The 10,191-nt window shown below is 31.4% G+C and overlaps 1 long non-coding RNA gene across 1 annotated transcript; it reads left to right on the forward strand.

The window, feature by feature from the left end:
• Positions 1–2,714: 2,714 nt before the first annotated feature.
• Positions 2,715–8,986, forward strand: LOC145972019 (uncharacterized). The gene is made up of 3 exons (XR_014439022.1): positions 2,715–2,812; positions 7,047–7,367; positions 8,768–8,986. It is a non-coding gene; the product is annotated as an uncharacterized LOC145972019 (long non-coding RNA).
• Positions 8,987–10,191: the final 1,205 nt, after the last annotated feature.

Raw genomic sequence — 10,191 nt, forward strand, 5'->3', positions numbered from 1 at the left:
CGAGACTGAAAAATGAGCATAATTTTAACGATGAGATTTTTTTATAAATTAAGAAATACAAAGTAATTAAAATTTACACAAATCTTAACGTGAAATTATATTTTAGTTGTATAAGTAAATAATAAAAAATACAAATTTATTTATAAGTTTAGTGTTCAACATAGTTCGTGCTAATCAGTGCCGACATTCGAATCTTTACATACATTGCTTAAGTAATACGTAGTGAGTATAATATACATACACATTGAAAGATCATCATAACCGGTGAGATCTTTGCATATATGAGGTACCAAGCAGAGAAAGAAAAAAAAAGGTCCTTTTTCTCAGCTTTGCATTTTCTCCACCGATGGCTTCTTCCCCTTGTCCCTACCCTCCTGCCTGTCGCTCCGCGAAACAGGTTCCTCTTTATTCGGGCCGCTTGTTATGTAACTTATTGTTTTCATTCGAACGCGAGTGAACTGCCAAAAGTGGTCCTTCGGCAAGAAGAGAGAAACGAGTCCGCGAATGCGTTCTCATAGACGACGTCGTCGCGATTATCATACGGACGTCGGTCTTATTGTGCGTCCGTTTCTTTCGCAGTTTCGTCGCGATGACGAGGATCTCTCCGACGACGTTCTTTCTCCGACGAGAAACGAATTAAACCCTTCATCTCGCGACAGCGTGCGAGAGTTCGCTGATTAGGCTCTTTTTACAGAAAGATAGATACGCGATACCGACAAGTTTTGTCATTATTTTTCATTATTAAGCATTGTAGTTTTTATATTTATGACACGCTTATGATAATCGTGGGTTTTTTGTACATATTTTTAGAGAAAGGTTTTGATTTATTTTTTTTAATATTGCTATTTAATATCTTGTTAATTAATTATTGTTTAATTAATTAATTTTGTTAAATATTTTGTTAATAAATTTTAAATCAAGACTAAAGAATAATTTTGAATTTCTAAATCCACAATAAAATAGGCTTTATTATATTTGACTTTATTTATATTTGTATTTTCCAGAAATTGAACCTAACATCTTTTACTTTCAATCTTTATCTAGAAATTAATGATATATTAATTAAAGAATTAAAATTATCTATTAAAATTCTAATCTTTACAATGCAATATGTCACAAAGCAACATTAAAATCGAGTAGTCTTTTATCGAGTTTAACAAATCCGAACTATACTTTATACATAACTACGTATACGTTACATATCGGAAAGTGATCCATCATCTTCCTGTTTGCGATACGATGGCCATCGATGGCAGATGTCCAAACGCAACGAGAAAGGATTGTTTTTTTACGCAACTTTCCCTGGGCGCCGCCCAGGTGTCCATTGTGGGTCCGAGCAACAATTCTCAACCCTTAATCCTTAACCCTTTGGCCGCGCGTATCCGCCGTTATAAGCGCCCATTTACCGATTCTGAAACAATGGTGACCGGACCGCACCCCGGATGCGCACGTTTATTAAGTAATGTCCCCCTCTGATTTGGCGCCCGGCAGCTGCCCGTGCAAAAAAGCCACTGTAGCTATTGTCTATCGTCTCTCTCCTGGATCGTTTTGTCTGGAAGGTTTCGTAACGACGACTTTGAACAATCATCACCTAGAAAGAACGAAGAGCTTAGGGCGACCTGTCCTTACAGGTACTCTGGAAAGTTACTGTTGTCAAGCATCTAATTCTTTATAGATTTCTAATTTTAAATTGCATACAAGCAACGAAATTGAAAGCTTTCTTTTCCTGTCCTTTAACTGATATAATAGAAGAAGAGAAATTATGAATCTAATAGGAAGGGATTGGGATATTTTTTGGATTTATAGAAATAAAAAACTGAAAAAATACACATTAGCTACAACTTGAGTAATATAAAAATATCTATAAGTCTAAATTATGGATCTTCGTAAATAATCACATAAATTCAATTATGTAAAATGTTATCATATTAATTAAAACTCAATCTTTATTTAATTTTCTAATATTAAATTAATTATGTGATAACTAATATTTTCTTAAATTGCCAGACAAATTTTCACTTTATTAATTTGTAGAGAAATAGTAGAGTAAAATTAATTCATACAAATATTATATCACAAAATTCAATTTCAGTTAACATTTCAAACATCAATTTTTTCTTTACAATATTTATCAATATCCAATGATTAAAAAAACTATTTAAATTCCAAATATTATATATGATTGAAATTGAGATCGAAGATAAACAAACTGTCCACCAATATACATTCTAGTGTTAATTCTATAACATATTTTCATAATAAAAAGAATACTGTCAAGATAATTCTGTTTTTTTATATATAAAATTTTAGAAATATTAACTTCTTTTAATTAAAATTTTATTTTACTCTACACTTACCAAATTATATGTCACGCTATAAAAGAATATAGTTCTTATATGTGCTTTATATAAATTATATTACATATATAACTTTTTTAAAATAAGATAAAAATTTGTCGCACATTAGGCAATCGAAGTAAAAATTAAATAACTCACTGGTGTAATATCCGTTGGCTGAATGACATGAACTGAGTCCAGAAAATATTTGAAAGTCCAGTTCTTCTGTGACGTCCAGGGGGAGTCCCAGTGGTGTTCTTAAGGGATCACGTGAAATGCGAGCAAGTCCACCCCACTACATGGTCGACGAAAGGGTGGCCCTTGGAACGGGTCCTCCATTCACGCAATATGCAAGAGGCCAGTTTGAAAACGGCCGGCCATCAAATCTCCACGTTGCCTACTGCGTCTGAATTATTTTGATAATCGTGCGACTAGTGCGGCAAAATGCAGCAGAAGGAAACACATTGCTATAATCGGTAAGATCGAGAAGAAGATCGATTTTTACAGATAAATCAATCAATTAAACTGTGTCACTTTTTATTTGGCATAACTAAATTAATTAATAAATCTCATTTTCTCTCTTTATGATTTAATCACTAAGAATTCAGTAGTTTGTTATAATGCATGTTGAATTCCTACATATTTTAATTGATTTTATATTAATATTGTGACAATGATAATCGCCAAACGTAATGCATGATTAATTTTAATTATTTTGACAAATATTTTAATAAAGATTGAATTTAAATAATTTAATAAATTCCAAATGAGATCTTCCCAAATGATTTCTGTACATACATAATTGAATATGTGCAGTATTGATATTTAATACATATCTTCGATATTAATATGTTAGACTTGCGCGCGCGCGTTATTATTATATGAAAATGTATATTAATATAAATTAAAAATAATTTATTGAACTTTAAGTACTTTTTTATATTTAAACGCGGATGTTTAATAATTCATTATTAATGAAGAAAATATTTTAATTATTTCTGTATCATAACGACATATAATTGGCTAAATATTAATTATATATATATATATATATATATATATATATATGTGTGTGTTTAAAGATGTAAATATATAAAATATTAATTAAATACAATTTCAATTTTCCTAAATATATATTATCAAATATATAAGGAAAGTTGTTTATTTTTAAATTCTGCAACTATACACATATATATATACATTTAGTTTCAATGTGCAAATATGCTATAGATCATATTCATTAGAAAGATGTGATAAAACAATATTCTTTTATCTAGGTGATAACAATTATTTGAACAAGTTACATATTTTTACAAGAATTCAATTTATTGTCACTTTATTCAGCGCTTTATTCTACTCGATTGAATTAGCTGTAATTTCCAGCAGTCGTTCGTCTGGAAATGATGTCATTAACCTCAGAAAAATCAATCAATTACCAGTTAATTTTTACCAAATATGTCTTTAATGATTTCCGCATCGATTGTTCGTGAAATTATTACGCATAACTCAACTATTGACTTATAATGATCAAGCAGATTTTATAGTATTCGATTTTTATAAAATCGCATTAAAGTTGCATCTGGTTACGTGCAATTAATAAAAAATTTAATAAAAAATTGAAAGTCCCAAGTAATATGAGCTCCTATTAAGGATTTTTCTTCGAAAGAGAGAGAAGAAAGAAGAAGAAAGAAAAAAAAAGAAAAAGAGAAAGGGATTAAAACAATTTTTTTTCAGTTTTTCGAAAATATTATAAAAATGTTACTTAAGAATTATATAATTTATATAATTTAAAAAATACAACATTATATCAATATTTGATATATTATTTATTAACACATTTATATGGAATTGTTTATTGCTGATATAAATATAAAATAAATTATGATTTATTAATATAATTAAAAAATTAATTAAGGTAATTATTTGAAAATAAATTATAATATTTTTAACGGAATTAAAGTTGACCAAAGCGCTTATAATTAAAAATGCCCTAAAAAATTATTCGAATTCTTTTCATGCTACCATCACGAAAATGAAATAAATATCGAAATTTAGTACGTATACAAATGAAAAATTATGTTTATGTGACTATTGTCGCTTACTTATTTTATCGTTACTTAATTTTTCTATTTTATGATTCATCATTTCATAGATCAAATGAAATTTTAAAAATTAATTCTGTTTTGCATTATATAAATTTACATAATTATATATTTCATCGAAATGTTTATACTTGAAATAAAAAATTAATAAAAATTATTAAGTAAAATAAAAAAATAAAAAAATTTTGAAACTTAATACTTTTAAAAGAGTATAAGAAGCAAAGTAAATTATAAGGATAAAAAATTTTAATTACAAAATAATTAATATATTTCATGCAGGATTTCTCCTAGAAACCCTGTTTCGAGTGAATTGTGCCACTCGCAGACAGAATGACTTTGCTCGAAGCTAACATCCCTTAAGATTTAAGAAGAAGGTCGAAATCCCTCGAAATCGCAAGACTTACTATAGAAATAAAAGAGACGTTCAAGAAGGGAATTAATTGGTAACGACAATGTGGTTGCTTAAAATGTCGGCCGCGGAATTTTCCCCGTCCATAGCTCCCATCCACCCTTTTCCCCGATGCACAAACCCGGGGGTCCGATGTGGAAGGAGATAGATCCCACCCACCCACCCCGGTTCGTACGTCGAAGGTACGGAGCCATTGATTTTGAATATGTAATCCGAGGCATTTTATTATTCCATCGTACTTGGCAGGGAGAGGTGGAGGAGGACGGGGAAGAGAAAGCAGTGGAACGGGGCGGTTCGACCTCCACCGCCATCGACCTTCGTCCCCATCGTCGGCAAGGGGGATGGCGGTCGTGAGGGGGCGATTCGATTCTCTTTCTCTCTTTTTCTCCTCTACTACCACCACCGTCATCGGCCAGGTTCTTGACGCGTGATTGAATATTTTTTCGCTATGTGCGATTGGTTCGTCGTAACCGTGGCAGGCAGAATGGACGAGTTTGAAGGAAGTGGGGAGAGTAGAGAGGGTGGCCGGCGGCGGCGGCGGTAGTGGTGGTTGCAGCCACCTGTCAAGCAAAAGAATCGCCATGGTAACCAGGCTCCGCCGCCATCGGCCGAAGGGGCTCGTTTGCCGGGGGTGGCGACCCGGACTCGTAGGGATGCCCGCAAGGCTCATATTGAATTTTAAGAAAGTTTCCATCAGTGGCGGAGAGACGAGAGGCTACACCCGGACACAAAACGAGAAAAGGGGCGCGGAGGTTGCGCTAGCAAGCTTCCCGAGATCCTTGCAGTACGCTTGGCGAAAAAAATTTACTACTTGCGATGAAACATTGAATATAATGTTGGCGATATCTCTTGTACAGCCATAGTGTTATTTTCTAAGCGGTTCTTCTTCTATCGATAGATCCTTTTTAATTCTGGAATGTCACAGAAAAAGAAACAGATTTATCTTGTTTAAATCAGATAAACTATAAAAGATGCGAAAAAATAATTGCAAATTTCTTAAGAAATCTTGGCAGTACGCTAAACAAAAAATATGAAGAATTTATTACTTCTCTCGAAACGTGCTTTACAAAATAATTATTTAAAAGTGCTTCCACTTTACGAAAACGCAGAAATCCAGGAACACTGTTTGTGTATACACATTATAAAAGCATGACGTTGCTTAAATATATTTACGAGATTTCCTTTTTTTCCAAGATATAATTTTTCAAATTATTTCAAAAACATTTTCAAACTTTCTTCGGATACTTACTTTTAAGACTTAGAGATATATAACAATTTAAATAATGATAAATAATGATAAGTATTTAAATAATGATAAGTATTAGCCACATTACAAAATTTATACAAAGTCATTTGAAGAGAAGATGTTATTTTCTCACGATGATTTGCGAAACTGCAAGTTCACCAAAATGTGTTTGTAAGAACAACCAAGTCATGATGCGGCTACAATGATCCGCATTAGTCTGCATAATGAAGGAAATGAATAGGGGTAACTGCGGTCCGCCGTCTAACTTTCTCTCCTCTAGAAATTTTTCAAGAGGTTGAATCAGAGGGATTTACTCATTCAAGAGTGAAAAAACGATAAAACTTATACGCTTTCAAAACTATTTTATTTATTTTTTTTTATCCGCGTTAATGCTACCTTTAATAATGTGTGCATATTGATAATTTTAATCCATTAGGTAATTTGAAATCTTAATAAGTGTCTTTTTCATGATATTCGTGTGTATATGTATTTAAGTATATAGTGCTTCTTTCAATTATTTATTTCGATATTTTAATTTCTATATGAGATGTGAAATCTTTGCAAAGATATTTTTTCATTATTTATGAGTGAATATAAAAGACAAAGCTAATAAGTTCGTTTGGAAACATTAGTTTAATTCTCAAAATATGAATAATTTGATTGGAAATTTTGTGACGCGGATCTGAACATCATAAAATAATTGTACTCCATCAATCAAGAATGGTTGATTAAAACTCAACTGTATGATACATTTTATTTGACATATTTTTGATAAGCATGCTAATATTTTTTGAAACAAAAATTGAACGAGAACATATATCTTTCTTTTTATTCTCTAACTGTATTTGTAATCATATATATTTTTTTATCTGCATAATTTTATATATTTTCTGTCAATTATTTTTATTCTCATTTTTTTCGTTCTCATATCATTATGTAATTTTGTTTTCCAGCAAAGAAATTTATGCATATAAGACAAGTCCGAAAGAAAGTCTATCGAACACGTTACATGAGGAACGATGTCGCAAAACTAATGGAGACAACAAGATAACCAGTCGACTTTCTCCATCTGCGGACTCTTCGCGGGGCTGAAAAACACGACGTCTGAATTCGCCGGGGCAAACCACGCGCGTGGGAAGAGGCTACAACCCCCGAAGAACCGAGAGCAAGCGAACGAGCGACAGTGAGGAGAACGAACCTCGGCCCTCGCAGAGGGCCAGAGGATGGAGAATAGCGGGAGGGATCGGAGGCCCTGTAATGATCTTACGGCCACGGTAACTTTTTTAATCAGCGCCCGGTTTAATTATACGGTCGATGAGGAGGTACTCGCGCACTCACCTTCCCGCCCCTCATCGGCCGCTCTTCTCGGTGCTTCAATCTCCCCGTCCGTCGACTCGTTTCGAGGTTCACCCTCTCTTGTTCCTCTCGCCGAGCCCATCTCCGCGCGTCGAACCCTCGACACGGCAGACCCGGTCAGTCGTCCTAACTAGGTACCGACTCGCAAACAAGATTTGACTTATTGCGCCCGAGCGATTTCTCCGACGTTATCTCCCCGTCGCCGTTCCTCGCAGACAAGGAACGCTGCGAGAGAAATATTTCCCGAGACGAGCCGCCTCGGGAAATTTCGAAATTGCCCTTAATTGGAAGGTCGCGGCTGCAAACCGATATCGCGATGATCGGAGTGCAGGATGGACAGAACCGCGCCTCTCCATGGAATTTTGTGAAGAAAAAATGCATTATCATTAATTAGCGGACGCATCCGAGAGTTCGATTTTTCTTTCTCTTCTTTCTCGTTAAGACATACCTATATTATCAGAATTCATTCTCGATAATCATCCTATTTTATTGCTTTCGATGAGAACATTTATTATTTCTTAATAAAAATTCTGAATTCTCATTTACATAATGATACACATCATGGATCAAGTACATGAATTAATCACATAGAATCTTGAATGAGTAAAATGATTAGTCATTTTTATCATGTATAGTACTACCGACACCAAATATAGTGAATACGTTAGATTAAAAGCAAAAAAAAAATAAATAATTATTTCGATACTTTCTACTCATACAGAATTTTATGATACTTCTTAAGATATAATCAAATACGTTTATTATTATTCTATTAAATAATTATTCAAAATTGATAAGAATTGAATTAAATATTTCTTATATAAATTTTTTTCATTTTTTTCTTTTATTATTGAATGATACACTTTATTTGTGATATGTGATAAAGTTATATAGTCTCACGCTAAGATTTTATGTCTACATAAGAAATAATTCAATCGCGATGAACAATCAAGTTTATAATATTATTTAACGAAACTAAAATCATTTTGTATGTGTTTTTATATTAAACATAATGAATAGAAGATATCTCTAGAGAAAATATAATTAATTTTTTGGGTGGAAAGATAATTGCTCTATTTTCAACACATACACATATTTTAGTAGCTATAGATATTATTTTCAATATATTATTTTGTAAATAATATAATTCTTTCTATCAAACTTTTTTATAAAGAAAGATTTTTTATTTTTTTTTCAAATTAAAAAAAATAAATTCAGAAAAATATATAAATGCAATAATTCTATTGCTAAAATATATCATCCATAAATTTTTGCTGACCTTGAAATAATAAAACATGCATTGTATGACTTGTTATAGATTGACTGAGAGCGGTAAGGGTGGAGTTTAAAAGATGGTTCTTCGATCAGAAATACAATTCGCATCTCCCGTTCGTGCAATGGCGTCTTTTGTATCTCTTTACATTGCTTCTATGCTCGTATTAAATATTTTTACAATTGTTAGAATTTTTATCAGTAGATGTTTAAATTTATAAATGATCGATAATTAAATAAAATCTGAAAAATAATTAGAGATATAATAAATTTTGAAAATACAGTTATGTATAAGTCTCTCTAAAATTTTGTTTCTCGTCTTCATTTATTTCAATATGATGTGTATAACATCACATATTTTGCTTTGACATACATAAAAATGTTTTATATTAAAATTGATTTTATTATCACTTCCATAAAAACTGAAGCATGTGATAAATGATAAGATAAAATTACTAAAAAGATATCGTAATAAAATCATTTTTTTACAATATTAAAATCGCAATTATATTATTTCAAGCAATATTCTTTAAAGACCTACAATTCTTTAGAGGCCTTTTTAAGGCCTAAGAACCGTCTAAAGTTACTGATTGTTGACATTTCAAGTGTAGCACTACAATCACGGTAATCGATGTCTACCTGCAGTGATTTTTACCTGAGCGCGTGTCACGTACCTGCCACGTGAGGGTCAGGTCCAATCGAATCGATGGCGCGAGGATAATAGGGTATCAATACCTGTTGCTGAAAATGCTTTCAGTTACCTGTTTCGGTTGGTCTATTTCATATACCGCAAGGATTGAAAACCCCAAAAGTCACTGCTGACATTTAATTTGGCATTTTAGCTTAAATCCGTATACAATAGCACTTCCAAATAATTAAACATTAATTTTGCTTCCAGAAATGTTTTACATAAATAAGCTATCGTTTTATTAACTACCAATCTTTCCAGTTATAATAAATCAATTTTTTCTAATAACTGATTAAATAGATAAATTAAATTTTATATATGTTGCAGATTTTTTGTAAAATTGATATAAAATCATTTTACGAAAAAGTGTTTAATCTTTAAAGTATATATGTATATGTATATGTATACACACACACACACACACACACACACACACACACACACACACATACACACACACATATATGTTTAGACTTCTATAAAATACTGGCTTTTAGCACTTTAAAAAGGTTAAACTTTTTCGTAAAACGATTTTATATCAATTTTACAGAAAATCTGCAACTTATATAAAATCTAATTTATCTATTTAATTATATATATATATATATATATATATATATATATATATATAAATATTCTCTCTTTATAATATTGGAGATTTTTAAGATATTTTTTTTTAATGAAAGCTTTATATAATTTTTAAGAAAACTACAAATTTAAAATTTATTAAAATAATATCTCTTATTTGTAAAATAAATAAAGAACAAAATTTTATTTGATTT

The sequence above is a fragment of the Camponotus vicinus genome, unplaced genomic scaffold (assembly GCF_025532165.1).
Source record: "Camponotus vicinus isolate PSW18456_S1 unplaced genomic scaffold, iyCamVici1.0 SCAF_5, whole genome shotgun sequence".
In the NCBI taxonomy this organism is placed as follows: Eukaryota; Metazoa; Arthropoda; class Insecta; order Hymenoptera; family Formicidae; genus Camponotus; species Camponotus vicinus.